The sequence below is a fragment of the Ochlerotatus camptorhynchus genome, unplaced genomic scaffold, assembly GCF_037179485.1.
Source record: "Ochlerotatus camptorhynchus isolate MF236.1 unplaced genomic scaffold, CSIRO-AGI_Acam_v1.1 ptg000276l, whole genome shotgun sequence".
Taxonomy (NCBI): domain Eukaryota; kingdom Metazoa; phylum Arthropoda; class Insecta; order Diptera; family Culicidae; genus Ochlerotatus; species Ochlerotatus camptorhynchus.
Window position 1 is genome coordinate 353,215 of NW_027040765.1, and position 17,416 is coordinate 370,630.

Below are 17,416 nucleotides of genomic sequence, written 5' to 3' on the forward strand. Positions count from 1 at the left end.
ATCCATATCGCATCTCTCAGATTTTCTCTCATATGAAACGACACAGTTTAGAAATTATTCCAATGTCCTTAAATACGTTTTAAGCTCTCCACATAAAGTCGTCTTGATATTTTTCAAGACTTCAGGTTGACCAGGTTCTATTGTACTGAAGATCTCAAGCTGTTCATCAATTCAAATCATATTTCTCGGATATTCTCTCATGATGCAAGGTGGCTCCCAAACTGTCCGCGGTCCCAATTAGCTCAAATCCCATACATGGTACGTGTATTCGTTAATGCCGGATCAACCGTATTATAGGAATCCAGTGTTAACCGGGCTATAGGAATCCAGTAAGAACGAATCCGTACTATAGAAATCTTGACTGTATATGTTTCATACAAATGGTGTACAAATTATCATGCCTCATATTTCGTAGCAATGATAGTCCAACGAGCATTGAGTTAATCAATGCGCTGTATAAAGAATATTTACTACTGATAACTTATTTCAGATTTCGCACCTCATTAGACTTCTGCACTGGTTTCAAAAATTTAAATGTTGAACTTCTTAATGTCTTAAGCTCGAATTCATTTGTGTAGCCTTTCTCCTGTTGTTGGGACCATTCCTTTGATCCATCTAGTGTAGCTTAGCCGAGTTGCTACTGCTTTCAAATAAGTTAAGTTTTCAGTTTTCTGGCCTGTGCGAAACTATTACCATGCAATTATTTTTTGCACAAGGTGTTCAAAAGGCGTAGTAATTTTCTCAAACAATATTTCATTTTTTAAACCATCACCCCAAAGGCAGATTCCGATCAATAAACAACATTTGGTTGTTGCCATCGGAATACGCGCGCTGTCGATTTCCATGCAGCAGTTTTAGTAATTCCTCGTGGTCGTCGTCGTCGTCGTTGTCGTACTCGGTGCTGCTACAGTGAGTATACGGTACGTGGAAGGCGAGGCGCGCGATTCTAAAAATAGTTTTCTATTGAAACACTGGGCATGATGTGGTGGGTTATGCGCCCCCATGTGTGTGTGTGTGTGTGTTTGTGTTGGGTGAAATGCGAGAGGTTCCCGAAGGACGCGTGAGTGGTGACCAGCAGGCTGAGTGCCACGTGAGAGACGGTAGCTCAATCACCACATTCACAGGAACGGGCACAGCTAGTCATGAATCGGGACACTCTGCGGGAACTCTCGCCAGCATCACGAGGATGAACTTTCATTGTGGAAAATGGTGAGGCTGATTTTATGAATAAAGCATTCACAAAACGTTTGAAATGAAAGTGCGAACGAGAGAGTGCTATCGTAGGTCCTGGCTGGTGACGGAGAGAAGGATAGCGATGGCGAGAGTCATTCATGGGCTTGCTTTGGTCCTCCGTAGCTTGTCCGTTGCTTGAAATCCACGTGGATGGTAGCAGCCGCACGCTCTAGCCTCGCTTCGCTCGTCGTCCCATTGACAAGGATCTGTGGCGCGCGCTCTTTTTCCTGATCCTAGAGTGTATGCTTCCATTCCATTCAACGACGACGGCGGCGGTTTCTGTTGATGGGAATAGGTGGGTGGGTGGAAGGTGGATGGTGTGGTGCATTTGTGAATCACACGTCGTTTGGACCGTTCGATCATCTTCTGTGGCGAGTGTTGTTTTTATCCTATTGCACGCCTGCATCTAGGCAAACGATGTCGTTTAATGGGCAGGTGGACGGGCGAGCGTTGACCTATTTTTAGAGTGCACCTTATGAAAATAATAGTATCGACATTTCTATAATTGTAATAGCTTCAACTGCTGCAACGATCAACAGTTGGAAAATGGCTGAAATTTTCCAAATTGCTGCAGATGTTGGTGGAGACAATGCAGCTTTCACGGGTTACCATCAAAACTCGTTCTTCTCAACAATTATTGCATCATTATCCACTAACGCACTGGTCACCCTATCCCTTCCGAAAGCAAATTCCCACTTAATGAATGACGTCACAGTCGACCTCAAATAAATTCCAGGGTAATCTCCTATACAAACGGCGGCACCACAGCAGCGAGAAGTGAGTTGTGAAAGGAAGGGTTGTTCCCGGATGTCGTTGAGCAGCGCCTCTCCGATTGCCTGGAAGGAATTATCCAGGACATACAATCCCTCGTTGTCGTCGTCGTCGTCGTAGAGATCGGTTTGCTAGCTGCTTGGACGACCGAAATGCAAAACATCGCATCTAAAAATAGCAAGTGCTGGTACAATTTTCTGGTCTTTTTTTTCGGGAATCGGACGGGACGTCGCCATCATCGTCGTCGTCGTTGTGGTTGTTGGAGTGTGACCTATTAAATGTTCCATTGAGCCGGCAGATAGTACTTAGTAGTGAAGGAAGGGGGCGGTTGGGCGTTCGTTGGATGCATGATAAACAAATTTGATTGATATGTTTGACTGGGGGATGTGAGGGGTTGTTGTTTTTAGTAAAGCTTAGATGGAGGCCATTTTCGGTACTGGTCTAATTTTGGAGAATGTGTAGAGGTAACCGAGCTATTTACATCATCGGATTGCTGCACGTGGTTGGATTATTCATATTTTTTTTCTGTTAGGTCCAGTTTAGCTTAAATTAGCATGATTTCGGAAATCCAGAATTATTACTACTTTGTGATTATCTCAAAATGTATAATCGAAGCTGTACTGTTTCCCTTATTCGCTTCCTACGACAACAGTCCTCAAAAATGTATTACATAATCACTGCGATAAAGCATACGTCGCAGAACGGTTGTAGTGTTCCTTTAAGTGGCTTACTCCAGTCACAATCGAGTTGCTACACATTTTAGCGTGAATATGCTGCTTTGGTAATCATTACTCTTCGTGAAATTTCGTTTTAGCGATGGAACATAAGACCTAATGCCCCTACTCTAATCGCCATTTGGCCGAATGGTTCATTAGGTCAAATGGATTAGTAAGCAATTTAAACAAGGCAAGCAGTGTTGATCTCAGGATCTGTGAAGTCGGTTCGATAATTTGACTATTTCTTCAAGCTCGAAATTCGTAACTTTCTCGTAGTACCTGCTAGGTAAGGCCTGTACTCGAAAAAAATGCACCAGACAAAAGTGTTCGCCAAAAGTTTATTTTAAGTCGGGGAATGAACGAACTAATACATATGGATTATGTTTCGGCATAATTACTTTATTCAATTTCCTTTCCATCGCTGAAAGCCCGCCCCTTTCCCTTAAGACCCCTCATTACATTTTTTGCAATGGTGGAGCCGACCTTTTTGGTCACTTTCATCTATTCTTTCTTCAACTCCAGCTCGTTCTTAAACACCTTGGACGATTTTTGAACTTTGGCCTTCATTATGGCCCAAAATCTTTCCATCGGACGAATCTCTGCTGAATTTGGGGGGTTGGCGGTTTTTGGTACAAAAACAACATTATTGTCTCTGTACTAATCCAACGTCGATCGCGCGTAATGGCATGATGCCAAGTCCGGCCAAAATAATGTCTCGCCTCCGTGGGACCGCAGGAAGGGCAGCAAACGCTTCTGGAGGCACTCGGTGCGGTAAATTTCGCTGTTGATGGCACCCATTGTGATGTACGGTTTACTCAGTTTACCGCATTGGCCAGAGCAAGTATTTTTTTGGCGAATTTGTCCACTTTCTTCTTACTTATGTCTTCCGGAACATCAAACCGTGATTTGGGAACGTAGAACTCAAGCCCTGGTACCTGTTTTGCGTCTGCATTGATATAGGTTTCGTCATCCATAACCACACATATCAGTTTCGTTAACCACTCTCGATACAGCTTTCTTGCGCGGGATTTGGTCGCCGTGTTTTGTTGATCACGCCGGTTCGGTGCCTTCCGGACCTTAAACATACGAAGCTCAGCTCGTTTCATGGTTTTCTGAACGAAAGGTTCGCGAATCGAAAGGTGCGGATTACGCTTGAAATAATCCAACACCTTCCGGGCCTTCACAGGGTCAGCTGTCTTCGATTTTCTTCCACTTCCAGCCCGCCGCTCGGTCGTCTGGGACTCCTTAAACGATTTTACCACCCGAGACACAGTTGTCTTCCGATCCATCTCATGGTCGCAGTCGGATTTTCCATGACGGCGCGCAAAATTCTCCGGCGATTTTCTTCTTGTTTCGATGACATCTCAATAACCACTGAACCGATTTTTATGAAATTTTGCACATGTAAACAATTCACTCCAAACTAGTTATACCCAGATTTTCATCAATTTTTACTCACGGATAAAAATGGTGCATTTTTTTCGAGTACAAGCCTTATATACCAAAAATTAATTCTGAAGTCTAAACAAATTAGCAATGTCCCAGAATTTCATTAATTTGTCAGGTCCAAGATCTTTTTCAAGACAATTTTTCTAATTAATCATATAGTCGAGTAGTTTGACGTTATTCTACCAGCGATGTTAAGAGAATAAGGCAATATATTTTTTTGGATTTTTTAGTCCCATCATTAAAAAAAACTCTAATTTTCGAAGTTCTAGTGTTGGAATCGTTATTTTAAACTGCTGATTGATTGATCATAGTAAGAATGCTAAAAAATTCCAAGCCTCAGTCAATTAATTTTTTGTTCATTTCGCTATATCAAAAATTTTCGATTTCCAATGTTCGGCAGATTGAATAACGTTAAACTTTAATAACTGTCACAAAATAACCTTGGAATTTCCATCAGATCTCCCTTGAAATTCTTTTCAAAATACTCTTGAGAATCTTTTGAAATTTGCTTGGAATTGTTTTTGGGGGTTTTTTTTACTCTCCTTAGAATTCCCTTGGAATTCTTCTCGGACTCCAATTGAAATTTTCTCTGAAATTCTACTTAGATTTTTATGGGAATGTGCTCAAAATTTCTTTGAATGCTTCTCTTTTGATTCCTTACAGAAAATTCTTAAAAAGTCTCCAAGCAATTCCCTTCAAACTATCTTATGTTCTTCTGTCAAAGTCGGAGGATTGCCGTTTGCTGAATTTCATGCTAGTTTGAAGTTCAAACTAGCTTGAAATTCATCAATGAATTATCATAGGAATTAAATCCCTTTGAAATTATTATCGAAATTTCCTTGAAGTTCTCCTCCGAATCTTGATTTACATTTAAGGTATTATCAGCCGTAGGCTGAATTATATCAGTATATCAGAGAAGGTATCATAGGGAAACCTTCCTGACTGAGTATATCTTAATTACGGTGTTAAATAGTTGCTTACATAGACAATTATGAACATCTTTTATTTGACGGGACAATGGTTGGATTGCTGGAACTTCTTGTCAAATTCTCTTGGTATTCTCCAAAGAATTCCTTAATAATCATCCCCATAATTCTCCTCAAAACACAGAGTCCAGAATTCAAAATAAGTTTTCATCCTCGAGATGTCGACAATTTCTGTTATCCTCTAATTTATATAAAAAGTTCTTAAAAAATTCTCATCACACAATTTCTTGCAATAGTTTTTATTTTTTCATGGCTTATCGTTTTTTTTTTTATTTAAACGGGAAAACTATCTTAGTCAACTGGAAATTTTTAATCGTAAATTCAGTGGCCTCCCTGAATTATGCAGGATGGTCAGCGAACCGGGAAAACCGGGAATTTGAAAAGAAGCTGGAAAAACCGGGAAACAGCGTAATTTGACAGGAGCACCGGTAAAAATCAATAAACCTTAACACATTCCAAGCAAAATTAAAAGTCGAATAACTGCTTGAGCTCAATAAAGAAAACATGTGTTTCTTCAGCTCAAAAAAGTTTATTCAGCTCTTAATTATCTTAAACCTTTGAAATTATTTATCATTTCTCAAAACTCTCCTCGGAAATCCTTTTATGTGCTGAACTTTCTTAACATTTAATTTAAATTTTTCAGCATTTTTCTTTATTTACCTCAGAAGATGATTCCTTCGGCATTTTTCTCGGATCTTGCTTGAAGTTGTCCTGTGAATCTTCCTCAGTATTTCTTTGAAATTATTATCAGAAAACCCTTTAAATTCTGTTTATATTTCTTTTTAAATTCTCCTTAATATTCACCTGATATTCTTCTCATAATCCGCATACAATTCTCTTCAGAATCACCTAGGAATTTTCCTTGAAGCTCTCCCCACAACTTCTTTGTAATTCTTTTAGGAGTTCGCCAGGACTTAATCCTAGAATTAATTTAAGATTCTTGTCAGAGCTCCGTTGAATTTTTCTTCAAGTTTTTCTCAGAGTTTAGAATTTTCTAAATTCTATAAAACAAATTATTCTTATTAGAAAAGTGAACATTTTTGGGCTACAAAATGGTGAGTTGACAACCTAGAAGGAGCGATATACCTAGCCCTAGTCCTCACAAGTACAAGTTCCTACCTCTAATTCCCCGAGTCATATAATAACAAAAGACTACCAGCTGAACATGGACACAGCTGGGTGGCGTAGCCTGGGCAATGTTGCCAGTCCGACAATAGGAAAGTGAAGAGATGCGACGCGAACACTGGCGCGGTAACCATAGTACGGTGATAGAGGAATAGCTTCACCAAACCCGATCGTCTGTTCACCATGGAGGTGTGGCTCAAAACGGCGTTGCAAATACCGACGAAAGAAATACGGATCACAACAATCGGCGCAGACGAAATAAGGACTACGATTGGAAACTCGGAACATGGATGGATCGAGTAGAGTGAAGACGACTTCTTCGGACAGCAGAGGACAACAAGGCCTTAGCCTAATTGGTAAGGTAAGTAACATTTTTCCAAAACCACACAATTTTCCAGCGGCTGTATTTTTCCAAATCTGGAATCTTGACTATTTTTCTCAGTTTCATATTGTTGGAAAAAATCCAATCCTGTTTTTTTCTTCTAAATCTATGATAGATTTTCATAAGTCACAAATCTCTTAAAAATGGCTTATTATAAGTTTCTAAACACATGTCAAAGCCTCAGAATCATATAAATTAAAATTGTGTTAAGATTTAATTTGTTTTTAAGATTTATATTAGCACAGATCACGATACTTTAAAAAAATCCTACTCTGTATCAAGTTCAAGATTTTTAAAACAATTTCTTAATTTAATTCCTCCCTCTAAAATTCGGTATAATGGACCCATTCAGCCCGATAGCGTTCGGCTATGCTGCCCTAAAAAATTCCATGACTCTGGTACTTTGTATATTCTGGCGCTTTAAATAGAAGGACTCGAGTCTAAAAAAAAGTTAATCAAATTGATTATAAGTATCTCGAAAATAAAGTGCAATAATTATTTCTACTTAATATTTAAACCGGGAATATTTTAAGATTCGTACCATCAAAACCGGGAATTTTAAAATAAAAATTCACTGGCCACCCTGCTTAGTCTTCAACAATGTCCTGAAAATCTGTATGAGTCCGTGACCAGTCTTGTACAAGCTCTGTCATACGACACTGTCGCCGAAGACCGTATGTATTTTATATGCATGTATGTATTTTAGTTTTACTCATAATAAGAGCTGCTAATGTTGAACTTGTGTGAATTCTGAAAATAACAAGCAACGATGTCCTAGTAATAACATTTCTGATCAGAAAGGGTTTAATTTACACCAAATTGACGAATTAGACCGAAATATAATATGATAGTTATTTGATAATTTTCTTTTTGCTCAAATGTTGTGTAAGAGAGACGATGGTAAAGCATGAGAGTACAAATACAAACAGACTTTCACGCACGACAACGAAGCGAGTGTAGTAAAAAATGGCAACAGTTTCAACCCCTGTCCGTGACGCTCAAGAAAGCTTCTTGACAACATGTACATCATCAACGTTACATCAACTGTTCTGGAGATCTTGAAGTTCTGTAGACCTAAAGAAGCCTTGAAAAATGTTTTGAAAATCTTAATTCCTAAAAAGTCCATGAAGTTCATGAGAGCCTTTTGACAACAAACTCTTTATCGAATGGTTTCAATAAGCTATTTAATATTTACCGTTCTTACAGAGAAGGATATACTTTACCGACTTTCGATTTGAGGCCCCGAGGGCCAAGTGTCATTTACCATCCGACTCAGCTCGGCGAGATCGTAAGGGGCACGCCTTCTTGACTAAGTCGGATTAAAGGTACAAGGTCTCAGTCGTCATTGTGGTCTCTTGCCGTGCGGATCTATTTTTGCCGAAGGAAGTGTTACTGATACCTAAATACCTACCTACAACAAATTTAAACAGCACTTTTCAGTGCTCAATATATCTATAAGTTGTCTACCTTTTTTGACTCTTATTCCTCTTCGATCCTTGTTTGGACCCTACCCGAAGTAATCCTGCTTGGATATCGGTTTGGAAAATGCCTCTTCGATCCGTCAGATTCTTATAGTAATCTACTTGGAAGTCGATTTGAATAAAAAAATTACTGCCTCCATGGCGCCTAAGCGCAAAAGAAAAGGGCTATCTCTTGATCCCCCTTCTGATGAAATTAATTTGAGCAATCAATTTGATTTGCTTACGGATGCTGAGAATGATCCATCATCTAGTAAACTTTCCCGGCTTAATGCCAAGAAGGAAAAGATTCCCCCTAGTGTGATAACCACTTCCGATTTCCGTGCTCTTCGCATGGAACTTTTGAACTTCGTGAAAGTTAAATTTTCACTACCAATTGGACGTCGGGGTGAATGCCGTGTATTGGCTGAAACCTTGGACGGATTTAAATGTCTTCTCAAGTATCTTACTGAGAAGCAGCACAATTCTTTTACTTACGACACCAAAACTGAACGTGTGTTCAAGGTTGTCATGAAAGGACTGCCCAGTGGTGAATCCCTGGATCAGATCAAAGATGAACTGGCAAAATTACTTGGAGTTGTGCCAGTCCAAGTAATCAAAATGAAAATGAAATCCCGTCCTGGCGATTCGCGCAACGGGATTTCTAATGATTTTTATTTAGTTCACTTCAAGTCTAGTGAACTAAACAACCTTAAGGCCTTGGAAAAAGCTAGCCTTATGCTCCATGTCCGAGTGAAGTGGGAACACTTCAGGAAGACTGGAGGAATTTTCCAAAACCTCACCCAGTGCCGTAAGTGCCAGGGATGGGGTCACGGAACTAAAAATTGCTACATGCCAGCTAAATGCATGAATTGCGGTGATTCCTCTCACACAAAGGACGACTGTCCTGTGAAGGAAGATCCTAAGAAATTTAAATGTTCAAATTGTTGTGAAAACCCCAAATCCAATTTTTGGGAATGTAAGACTCGCAAGCGATCCTACAATCTCGTTCTAACCGACAGGTAAGAAACGCTCCACGTTTCCGACCAGGTACAAGTTCCTCTGCTGTTAAAAACAATCAGCGTGGAACAAATTCTACATTCGTACCGGTAGGTACAAATATCACCCCTGCTTCAAATTCTTCATCTATATCTGCTCCCCTCGCTTCTAACAATGTTCAGCGAGTAAATAAAGCTACCTATGCTGCTATTGCAACGGGTAGAAATCAAAATGCTAGCCAACGTAACTCTAACAGGAATTTTGAAATTTTTTACATTTTTAGCATTACTGCTCTTAAAATGGAATTTTTACAGAAATCATTATTCAAACTGGAGTAAAATTTGCCTATAATATTGTCATGACTTTTAAATTCAGTAATGGATTTTAAAGCTTTAAATATTTTAAATTGGAATTCTCGATCTCTTAAAGATAATGAAGACGAGCTATTTAACTTTTTGAGAGTTCATAACGTGCATATTGCCGTTATAACTGAAGCGTTCCTTAAGCCTGACCATAAGGTTAAGAGGGACGCAAATTATTTCATTTATAGAAATGATCGTCTTGATAGAGCTTGTGGTGGCGTTGCCATCATTGTTCATAGACGAATCAAACATAAAATTCTTTCTTCATTTGAAACCAAAGTTTTTGAAACTTTGGGAGTTTCTGTTGAAACAAAATTTGGACCAAGTAGCTGACGTTTATAGCTGCCTATTTGCCATTCCAATGCGTAGGTCAGCAAAAGAATTTTCTCAAGGGTGACCTACAGAAACTTATCCGTCATAGGTCTAAATTCTTCATTATTGGTGATTTTAATGCAAAACACCGCTCATGGAATAATGATCAAAAAAATTCCAAAGGTAATATTCTGTTTGATGATTGTTCTGCAGCTTATTACACTATTCAATATCCAAACAGCCCAACATGCTTTTCTTCAGCAAGAAATCCCTCAACTATTGATTTGGTCTTAACTGATGCATGACAACTTTGTAGCCAATTGCTGACTTCGGTTCTGATCACCTTCCAGTAACTTTTGAAATATCCCTAGAAATAATGTGTAATCCCAACAGCTCTACTTTCAATTACCATAGAGCTGATTGGGAGCAGTATCGAACATTTATGGAATAAAACTTAGATCCAAACATTCCTTTGCAAACCAACGATGAAATTAATTATGCTCTTGAATCTCTGACTACTTCTATAGTTGAAGCAAGAGCTGCCTCAGTACCAAAATGCGAGGTTAAATTCGATTCAATTATAATAGGCGACGACCTTCAGCTCTTCATCCGTCTGAAAAATGTCCGTAGTAAGCAATATCAAAGAACACGCGATCCTGCCATGAAAGTTATCTGGCGGGATTTGCAAAAACAAATTAAAAAGCGATTCTCTGCCCTGAGGAACAAAAGTTTCGAAAATATCGTGTCGAAATTAGATCCGAGTTCCAAACCCTTTTGGAAGCTCACAAAAATTTTGAAAAAAAAAAACCTTAAAAGCCTATAAGTTATAACAACTTGAGTATCGGTATGATGTGATATGAGGGGCTCGGTGGCCTTAGAGCAAGCGTTTTTGCTTACTGAGTAGAACATCCTGAGTCTAATCTCAAGCTAATCCACATCAAGATTCGTCAATCGTTTTATTTGTTATTATGACTACATGGTAATAAGCCTATTCCAGCGTGGTAAAATTTTGATCACAAATTCGGAAAAAGCTCAGAAACTTGTTAAGCAATTCGAGAGTTCCTATAATTTCTGTGTGGGTCTTACTAGTCCCATTGAGAATCAGGTTGCTCGGGATTATCTGAATATTTTCTCTCGGGAAAAAAAAAATCAAGATATGAAAGCTCCAGGTGATGATGGAATTTTCTATATCCTCATCAAAAAACTCTCAGAGAGTACCTTGTCTTTCTTGGTAAACTTATTTAACAGATATTTCCATTTGGCATACTTTCCTGATAAATGGAAAAATGCAAAAGTTGTTCCAATTTTGAAGCCGGATAAAAACCCAGCTGAACGAAACCCTACTCCCAAGCTCCTCCCCTATTCTTCGACAATGTACCCCTCTAACCTCGGGTAAGCCGCGAGCATTCGGCCCAACTCCTACTAGACATAGAATTAAGTGAATTTTGTTACAAACATAGAACAATGAATTATCGACTCCGTAAAGCTAACGCGATTGGGAGGGGGGGGGGGGGGTTAACTCATCGATTCTTCCGGTTCGCCTCCTAGCATCGTGCTATAAGGTACCAGGCGATAACCAGGGTAGTTGATCGATAGCTCGATGACGTCATTTCGTTGGCGTCTGTAATGGGAAATTCTCATAGCAGGCGTTGACGATGGGACGTTGTCGAGTTGTTGAATAGCAACTATCGTGGTAACTCACCGATTACCTGTCGATCTGCCAAATTTGGAAAGACGTCTGCATTGAATTTTCTCATATAATAATATTCCGCCCACTATATCACAAGAAATTGCGAGTAGCTGAGTGGAATGGAGATAAGTTAAGCATTGGGTACAGGACCAAGTCTCCCCTGGGTGGTGCCAGAAGATGAGTGCAATAGAATCATCAAGTTGCCATAAGGCACGGAATGAGACTATTGCATGGCTGGGTAGTCAAAGGCTTCCATTCGTTAGTCATTTCATGTGGATTAGAACAGGTTTAGGTTCAGGGTGGGCGTTGGCCAAATTTGGATTTTTCAGATATAATCCTAAATAGGACCTAGATTATTTAATACACTAGTAACCTCAACCTCTGTCACAATGTTTCATTGTGATTAATCAACACTCAATGGTAAAATATCAAATTTTCGGTAAATTTGAAAAAAGGGAACTTGGAGTGTAGAGCGCACTGCCCACTGGACGATTCTGAAGCCTGGCCAAGTGAGTGGGTTACGGGTTTATTTGATTGTACGTCATTTCCAAGTTTTATATAGATACATTCATTGGTATTTTGTATTTGAGATAAGACAGAGATAGGATGTGGAGGGCCCGCTTAGGGGGAGCGTAACCCATGTTATGGCTTCCATTTATTAAATAGTTCAGATAGGCTGGAAATTATAGGTTCATGGTGAGAAAATGTACCATATGGTGTCCGTTCACTGAACGGAGCTGAAATATCGTGGGTTGCAGTGACTTGCTTACTGAGCAGAAAAACGCGGTCCCACGTCCTTTCATATTGAAAATGTATGGTAAGATCGCTTGTTTATCATGTATTTTGCTAAACCTTTCGTTGTCGTCGGTGCCGGGTTTGAATAGTTATAACAACTTGAGTATCGGTATGATGTGATATGAGGGGCTCGGTGGCCTTAGAGCAACCGTTTTTGCTTACTGAGTAGAACATCCTGAGTCTAATCTCAAGCTAATCCACATCAAGATTCGTCAATCGTTTTATTTGTTATTATGACTACATGGTAATAACAGCAACTCGATGATTAAAAAGGAGCTCGTCTGCCTAGTGGCAAACGTTTTTGCTTACTGAGCAGAAGACCGTGGGTTCAATCCCAATCGCGTTATACGATCGTTAGGACATCAATTCAGCTTATCGTTTAGCAAAACTAACCCTGCTGCAAACCCAACCCTATTACCCAATATCCCAGTGATTCCTCATGGAAGTGCAGAGGTGTTCTTGGCTTCTATCAAAGCGAGTGTCACGTCAACACATGCCTACCCCTTCCCTTCTTGACCTGTGTTCGGGCGCGGCCGGCGCTGGTATTGCCTAGTTTGAGATCACCAGTTTTTACACATTGAGGATGATTGCTAGTCCCAAGCATCGTCTATTGGTTCTCTGTGTAATTACAGCTGGTCTGGCAATAACAGAGTAGCAACCGTGGGCGGTCAATCATGCTCATGCTCATGCTCCGTAAAGCTAACGCAATTGAGCCTTACAAATAAACGAACTAGATAAAAAAAATCAGCTGAAGCTTCTAGCTACCGTCCAATAAGTTTGCTTTCTTCAAAAAGTACACATTTTGAAAGGATAAATTTGAATAGAATGATGCTTCACATCAATACGCACTCAATTTTTGCAGATGAGTAGTTTGGATTTCACCATGGGCATTCAACTACTCATCAACTGAGAGTTACCAATTTAATTCGCTCAAACAAATCTGAAGACTGCTCACTTGGAGTTGCTCTTCTAGACATAAAAATAGCATTCGACAGTGTTTGGCATGAAGGTTTGATTGCTGAATTGAAAAAGTTAAATTTTCCACTCTATATTATGAAATTAGTTCAAAATTATGTAATTGACAGAACTCTACAGGTAAATTATCAAAATTCCAAACGACTACCTATTAGAGCAGGAGTTCCTCAGAATAGCATTCTTGGGCCGATATTGTATAACATTTTCACTTAGGACCTCCCTGATTTGCCTCAGGGTTGCCACAAATCTTTGTTCACTGATGACACAGGCATTTCCGCTAAAGGAAGAAGTCTTCGTGTTATTTGCAGCAGATTGCAGAAAAGTTTAGATATTTATATAAGTATAAGTTTAGACATAGTCACTATGAACGGAGTTCCAATTTCCTGGTCAAACCAAGTGAATTATCTTGGATTAGTACTTGACCAAAAATTAACTTTTAAAGATCACATTGAGGGCATTCAAGCCAAATGTAACAAATATATAAAATGTTTGTATCCCCTTATAAACAGGAAATCCAATAAACGAATAAACATCTAATATTTAAACAAGTTTTTAGACCGGCCATGCTTTACGCTGTGCCAATATGGTCTAGTTGCTGCACGACCAGAAAAAAATCCCTTCGAAGGATTCAGAACAAAGTTCTGAAGATGATTTTAAAGTTGCCTCCCTAGTACAGTACTACCAAGGTACATAGAATTTCGAACGTTTAGTTTTAAGATGTAAATTTTTATACTGACATGCAGGTTTAAAAAAAAAACCTGTTTAAAATAATGAATTGCCAAGACAGGAACAATGTAAAAACACTGTACTCGAAAAAAAAAATGCACAATTTTTATCCGCGTGTAACTTTTTTATCTGTCGGTAAAAATTAATGAAAATCTGGATATAACTAGTTTGGAGTGAATTGTTTACATGTGCAAAATTTCATAACAATCGGTTCAGTGGTTATTGAGATGTCATCGAAGCAAGAAGAAAATCGCCGGAGAATTTTGCGAGCCGTCATGGAAAATCCGACTGCGACCATGAGATGGATCGGAAGGCAACTGGGAATCACCAACACAACTGTGTCTCGGGTGGTAAAATCGTCCCAGACGACCGAGCGGCGGGCTGGAAGTGGAAGAAAATCGAAGACAGCTGACCCTGTGAAGGCCCGGAAGGTGTTGGATTATTTCAAGCGTAATCCGAACCTTTCAAGGCTCTCGAGGCGTCGCGAGGCTCTGAAGGCAAAGTGTTACGCCTGGTTCGTTCAGCAAACCATGAAACGAGCTGGGCTTCGTGTATTCAAGGTCCGGAAGGCACCGAACCGGCTACGTTCTACGTTCCCAAATCACGGTTTGATGTTCCGGAAGACATAAGGAAGAAGAAAGTGGACAAATTCGCCAAAAAATACTTGCTCTGGCAGGCCATATGCCAATGCGGTAAACTGAGTAAACCGACACAATGGGTACCATCAACTGCGAAATTTACCGCACCGAGTGCCTCCAGAAGCGTCTGTTGCCCTTCCTGCGGTCCCACGGAGGCGATACATTATTTTGGCTGGACCTGGTATCATGCCATTACGCGCGATCGACGTTGGATTGGTACAGAGACAATAACGTTGTTTTTGTACCAAAAACCGCCAACCCCCCAAATTCACCAGAGCTTCGTTCGGTGGAAAGATTTTGGGCCATAATGAAGGCCAAAGTTCAAAAATCGTCCAAGGTGTTTAAGAACGAGCTGGAGTTGAAGAAAGAATGGATGAAAGTGACCAAAAAGGTCGGCTCCACCATTGCACAAAATGTAATGAACCCCTCAAGGGAAAGGTGCGGGCTTTCAGCGATGGAAAGGAAATTGAATAAAGTAATTATGCCGAAACATAATCCATATGTATTAATTCATGCCTTGAAAGTTACAAGAAAATCCGACTTAAAATAAATTTTTGGCGAACACTTTTGTCTGGTGCATTTTTTTTTCGAGTACTGGCCTTAGATATATATCATAACAATTAAGGTTGCTAAGTGACTGTAGTAGCTGAAGCACCTAGGGTAAAATAAAATGTATTTTTTTTAATACGGAACAAAGAACTGGTTCTACTAAAACGCTCATCAATCAATTTAGATTATAATATGAGCTTTCAGGAACATCTTCAAACATAGAAACAGTAAATAATATTTCGGTCACTATATAATTATATCTTGGAAAACATTTTTAAAACATCACGCTTGTTGCTTTAGAGTCACCCCTCGGTTTTAAAGGAATACATAGGTTTATAAAGGTATTTCATAATTTAATTATAAATGTGTCTGAAATATGAATCAGAACGGTATTCAACTTAGAGAAAAGTGAGATTGAATTTATCATTAAATTTTACAAAAAATCGGCAACTGTCTGACTCTATTACTTGTATATCAGTAAATATATGGTTTAGAGAACTGATACGCAACAACTGTATTCAATATTGATAGGTTGGCAGCTTACTAAATTTCAAAATAAGAACAGGAAGATTGAGAAACGCTGGTCTACTACCGATGGACGAACACGTATCGGAGAAAGTCAATTTTCGATCATTGGCCACCTGAATTCCCATCAAGACTAAGCGTACGATCCAGTTCGTCGACCGGTGTTCTATTGGATTCAAGGCCGGTATCAACTACCATCCACCAACCGTCGCAACAGGTGGTCAGCTCACCAATTCGTGGGTACTTCAGGGCCTCAGATAGTCCAGTTTCTGACGTAATAACCGAGAAGATATGTGCAAGGATCCTGAAACACAGCTATACAAGCCTTAAAATCTTGGACGCTTCTGATGGAATTACAATTCAAAATATCGTAACAAGCAGTTCACAACATCGCAACGTTCAACCGAAAAATAAAAAAAAATAAACTACGCGTCCCTACCAGCGTATAACGAGAGGTAGAAACGTGAAGCAGCCGAGAACTTGTTTATTTAATACATACAGTCAAAACTGGGCGTTTTGGTCTAAAAATACGAGATTTTCTGAGTCGAAAGTCACACTAAAAATAGCACACCATCCGACGAATTCGTTCTCTAATAATTCCGAGAGTTGTGGAGGCAAAAATGTGTTCGGCCTCTCCGTTGTTGCCCATCATCCACTTAAATCGTACCTTCATTGTTTCGAGACATTCTGATCCTTCTCCGACTACTTACAGTAACTGTGTATTTAGTGCGATGGGCCCGAAGGTAATACAGTAATCGCAAATCGCCTACTACGCCTACGCTGAAGACCACCCCCCTACCACACACTCCTCGTCTCACCATTCAAAACGCCATGGCATCCTTGGATGATGTGGATCCGAAATGCAATCCCAGGCAAATATTGGTGAAAATTCGAAATCAACAAAACGACCAAATGTTTAAATAAAACCGAACCATCGACACCCCCGCATCTAGAGAGACAGAGTGTGTGAGAGATAGGGAGCGAGAGACATCAAGCACCAAGCACCAAGCAGAGTCCAGCGTGAAAATTTATGGGACACTGTGCGTCTCCTCCAAGCAAGTCGAGGATCGGATTTAAAGCGACGGAAAAATTAACCGCTTGGTTGCTGCCGCTCCAATTTGCTAATCGAGGCAATTGACTCTTGCGCGTCGGCACACACGTTCTGCTAGTGCTGTCGCTGTGGTAAAATTAGAAGTTTTCGATTTTTTTTTTCGTACCCGTGGCATATTCTGCAAACATTTTTTTCTACAAGAATTTTTTTTTTATTCGCCTACATTGTAGGAGCAGAATTCGATGCAAATATATCTTGAACGATAGAGTCGAACCGAAAAGGAACTGTAAATTGTCTCAGCCTCCTTTATGATAAATGATGTGCTGAGATGTGGGTAAATTATGTACTTGGGGCAGGTTAAAACGAACAGAATGGAAAGGTTTTCACAAGCAATACTGGTGCACAAAATAATGAGGAATGCAGGAATAGTTAAAATTTCAATGTATCAATTTTTTTATTTTGAACAAAATTACTTTCCAATATGTTTTTGATGCATAGGGGTGTGCAAAATTCAGGTTTCTAAAACATACGTTCCATTTTTTCAGGGGTTTTTTTTTTTTATTTTCAACACTCAATTTTCCGTGTTTTATTGTGCTTATAATTCATTTATCAAATTAATTTCGATTATTACGATTACGATACATTTTTTTACAGAATGGCTAACGGGACAAATGG